This window comes from Fukomys damarensis, unplaced genomic scaffold (assembly GCF_012274545.1).
Source record: "Fukomys damarensis isolate Sample0158 unplaced genomic scaffold, DMR_v1.0_HiC HiC_scaffold_11, whole genome shotgun sequence".
NCBI lineage: Eukaryota > Metazoa > Chordata > Mammalia > Rodentia > Bathyergidae > Fukomys > Fukomys damarensis.
Genome location: NW_022900923.1, coordinates 45123892 through 45128926, shown reverse-complemented (window position 1 = coordinate 45128926; position 5035 = coordinate 45123892).

Sequence of the window (5035 nt, the reverse complement as noted above, 5' to 3'; positions counted from 1 at the left end):
GGAGTTAAAATTTTTCATGTGTAAAATGTAACGTTCACAATTCATGCGTGTCATTATGCGAACATGTTGCCAGGCTTACTGGGAAACACACCGGCAGGCATAACGTGGCCGGAAGAGCTCCCTGGGCCAGCGCAATAGGTTTTTGTAGCAGCTTTTGCTGTCAATGAAAAAAAACACCCTGGCACCAAACACAGCTTCAAGGCCTCTAGTCTTCCCACTCTATCGAATCTGTTATGATTGCCCACAGTGTGGCCAGTGTCTCTGCCAACCACACCCCACGCAGCGTGCCCTTGCCCTCAGCTTATATTCTTGGTGCTGGATGAGGACAGAAGAATCAGTTGCACCCACCAAAGTGCTTATAAAACATAATAAGGGATGACTTAGCACATCAAAAGCAATTATTTTACCTTTACTGCCAATGGAATTTATCCAACACTTTACAGAGCACATATATTTCCCCTTATCTATGCAATAGGGATTCACAGCACACACCCAGCTTCACTGAATGAAAGCTCTCAGGATAGAACTGGAGAAATGCAGTGGTTTCCAACGCAGTGCCTGTAAGGCTTGCCGAGGGCCTCCGCGGAAGGCCCTGTAACCAGGCAAACACGAGATTGCCAAGGCCTCGGCTCTGGAACAAAATAAGGCCGCAAGGTCTCTGGGGACCTGAGGCTACTTTGGACTTCAGATCAAACTGCATCCTAAAAAAAGTCAACCACGAAGCACTGGCGGACACATCCGCAAACCTAAATGCTTAGCCTCCCCAGTCAGTATTCTAAGTGTGTAATTAGTGCTTCTGGCAGCAGGGTGGAACTCCCAAGTTTAAACACTTATTTTGGGAAAGCAGGACTGACTTGTTTTATCAGAATAAACAGCTAAAAACAAGTAAGTCAAAGAGGTGAGAAAGCTGTGTTCCCTCTGGCCTGAGGATGAGCTGCAGCGGGGGGTGTTGCAGGGCACTGGGGATCCTCACTCAGGCTTGAGGACACCCCAACACTCACTGCCAAACGCTTGCGTAGAGCTTCAAGCCTAGGTGAGACCGAGACCAGCCAGCAAGAAGGAAGGATCAATGTGATAGCTGGAATTTTCAGTTTCCTCTGAAGCAAGATTAAAAAACAAAAAAACTCCCGAGCACTTCTGGCCCAGCACAAAATCCTGGCCTGAGAAATGTAAGTTGTGGAATCGAATCTCACCTCATCTACTAGGCCTACTTTAGGGAAGCCAGCCTCAAAAGAAACTTCAGAGTCCAAACCTGTCTGCGCTGGGATTTTTTCCGGTCTGTGGAACGCACCCTTCGCTTCTGCTCCCGCGGCCTCTGTCACAGAACTGCAGCGAGGATCTGATGAAACAGAGGCTTCGAAAGCGTCTCTCCTGCGACCTCTTTCTTCTCTGCCTTGCGAAGGCTATGTGTTGGCATTTCTATCGCTTCTTCTTTCTCTTTGTTTGAAGTGCTAGGTTTATGGGTCATACTGTATCTTCCTGCCTTGATCGTGAAGGAAAGAACCCATATTAACCGCAGATAAAGCGCATGGCACATACTAGTTATCGAGAGTATTAACAGCTAAAAGGGCGGCCATGGACGCCAGCAGCTGGACACGGTGTACAGGACGCTCAGGACCTGAGGTTAAGCAGCTGCCCTCAAACACACAACCAGAAAGTCACGAGGTAGAGGCCACACTCAGCTCTCTCTGGTACTAATGCCTTTGTTTTTTGTTTTTTGTTTTTTTTTTTCTGTACAAACCTACTTGATTTATTTAAAAGTGATTTTTATTATGACAACCACTGTATTCTGTATAGGACCTAGGAAATGGGCGCAAGAAACATCAGAATAAGCAATGGAAGAAAGATCTGGTGGAAACTAACTATGACAAACTGAAACTCCATCATATTTCTTCTTCCCCCTTCTCCTTCCTCTTCTTCTTTTTGTCACTGGGCTATGAAGGCCAGGCCTTCACCCTGAGCTGCATTCCAAGCCCTTTATTTTGTTTTATATTTTGAGACAGAATCTAAGTCACTAAGCTGCCCAGATGGAGCTTGAACTTTTGACCCTCCTGCCTTAGCCTCCCAGAATGCTAAGACTGCAGGTGTGTGACACCATGCCAGGTTTATCATATGTCTTATATTCTAAGGACACTACACAGGAAATTTCATTCAGTATTATTTAATATCCCTTTCTGCAGCCTTACTGGCCTTCCATATGTTTTCTGGCTCCTCTTTTCATAGCTGAAAGAGGCATGATTTTAAATTTTAAAAATCAGAGCCCTCGCATGTCTTCTAATGTACACCCTTCCCACCCTCTTACCTCTTCTGCCTCTGTCTATCCTTCTCCCTACCCCTCCTTCTCTTTCTCTCTCTGACTGGCTCAATTGAGGTCTGACTCTCAGACTCCACTCCATATCGAGTGGAAAACTACAAGCCGGTCCCTCAGGGAGCGCTCAGATCTGGCTCTCCACAGTTTACACACTTTCAGAGGCGGTGGCCACCAAGGGTACCTGGCATTAAAAGCAACTGTGGTTTTAAATGGCAAATCCTCTAGGAAAAGACTGTTTATACCTTTCTTGGGGTTTTGTACAATTCTTAACTCTTTTTTTTAGCTGCTACTCTTTAAATTGCTGTTGAAAAAAGGAATCTGCCTGAAGAAAAATTCCAAAGAACAAATATTCTGAGCAAACAAATTACAAACCCCTCATGCTTTTAATCCACTTAGCATTGGCTGTCGACTGCATGCAAAGCTTGACACAGTCAATTAGCACTCAATCCGTTCCAGTTCCAGAACAGACCCTGGAGAGCTGTGACACCACCCACACAGCCAGGTGTACACCTCCCCAGACTGCACTCTTTTCCTGCTTGCTGTTTTCTTTTTCTTCCTGAAAATCTTCTTCTTGAAAATCTTTACACGAGTGCCTTTATGATATGTGGTAAAAACAAATGAAAACAACAACAACCAACCGGAAAAAAAAGAACACACACACACACACACACACACACACACACACACACACAAAATAGCAAATGCTGTTGCTGAGCACCTCCAGTGGGAAGACCTGTGAAAGGCAGACCTGTGAAAACGTTACCCTGTGCCTTTTTATTCACTGGATCTGGCATTGAGCCACCTCTGTCTCATTCCCAAAGATAAAATGACCATGAAGAGGGAGCTTTTTAAATTGATTCAGGATGTCAAGGCAGCCACAACAGTGCAACTAAAGACACTCAGCAAAGAGGACTTTTCTAGAGCTTCAGAGAGCGGCCAGAACGATGAGATCAGTGTGTTGGAAGCAAGGGAGAGTGCTTTCGGGGGATACGTGGCCCTGTGTCTTACTATAACGCACTTTTACAAAACATTCATCTGTAAAAGCATGGAGCTTTGTGTTGGGCTATAATATGCCCAACCCCAACTGACTACTTTAAAAATCTGCTGGGCAGAAATGCAGCCCAAGTTTTGTCTTAGGGAGAGATTGATTCATGATTTATTCCGGAGTGCATTTCGTATCATAACACAAACAGACTCATAGCCCAGTCCCATTACATTACATTTATTGACTATAGTTTTTGCAAGAGAGCTAATATTTATTCTTTTATCAAGCCCATTAAAAAATCAATACAGCACATATAAAAATTGAACGACTCTCACGTGGAAGTATTTTGGGCACTTTTCCCTGTGGAATTTGCCTCTGACCAGACCTGATTGATTCAGCTATAGAAATCTTGGCATTTCCACCTATCAGTCAAGAGGAAGATGCTGGGTTGGGAATTGGTGAGCCGCCTGCCTCCGGCTCCACACTCAGATAATAATGTAGGGGCACTTGGCTTTCTGGACATTTGAATTTTGCTCTGAGTCTTGGTTAGACAGAACTGCCTCTAAGAAGAAGCCGTGGTGTCAAGATCACATAGAATCCACTAATACGGATTTCGTCGACATGAAGTATATTTGAAAACCCCATGCCAAAGGATAAAATAGAAGGGAAAATAATCACTTCTAACTAAAGCATCATAAATGACCATTCAGAGTTTGCTGTGTCATCTCTCAACTTTTTCTCTTGTGTTTTTTATTCATTTTATGTGAACATTCTGACATGAATAAAAAATAATCATACAGGCCCCAATTCAGGACCGTGGTGCATTAAAAGTATGGCTTATACTCTACTGTCCCTCCTCACTCTCCCAAACAATCTTATCAACTCCCCAAACAGGTGTGTCAGTGAAGCCAGGGCACCCTCACCACAGTGTTTCCAAGAATAAACTGGATGAGATAATGAAACTGCTGGGGTCATCTCAGAGGGAGGGAGGATGAACTCCCATGTCCTGGTTGTTACTCATTAAAAGCTTGATTTGTGTTTTCTTCTGAGGCATTTGGGAGGTTAAATCCTGCTTTTAATAAAACCAGTGGCTCTTCTTTTGGGCCTACAGATACTCAGTGGGTAACTAAAAGCAGGACGAAGGTTGTCATCTCTGCCTTCTTTGGAATTCATCTCATTCATTACCCTGGACTTTGTGTCAGATTCTTGTTCAACTCAGCATATAGGTATGGTCACCATTTAAAGAATGTCTGTCTAAAATCTGCCAGTACAAGGCTGACTAGCCCTGCATTATATCACCTATCTCATTGTCCTTGAAGACCGAGGACATCGAGATAAGGTTTGCAGGGACCTTGGACACCAGAAGTCTCTGGTCACTGCCCTGAACCCAAGTCCCCTTGGATTCCAGCAGAGACTTGAAAAGCTGAGATAGCATTGCCTGGGAAGCAGTCATCTCATGGAGACTGGATTCCCCTCAAGGGCATGGACTTCTCCAGAGCTGCCCTGCAAACCCAGAACTGAGATGCTGATTAATCAGACCCCAGCCAAAGCTGGCAACCCTTAAAAACTGGCCTCCTTTAGAAATGGGCCAGCCTGATCTTCTTTTTTCTTTTTTCAAAATGAATTTCAAAGGTTTATCGCACCAAATGCCACAGAAAATGGGTCAAAAAAATACACGAACAAGTTTTAAGAAAAGTTTCCTCCCAAAAAAACAAAACAAAAGAAAAGTTTCCCATACA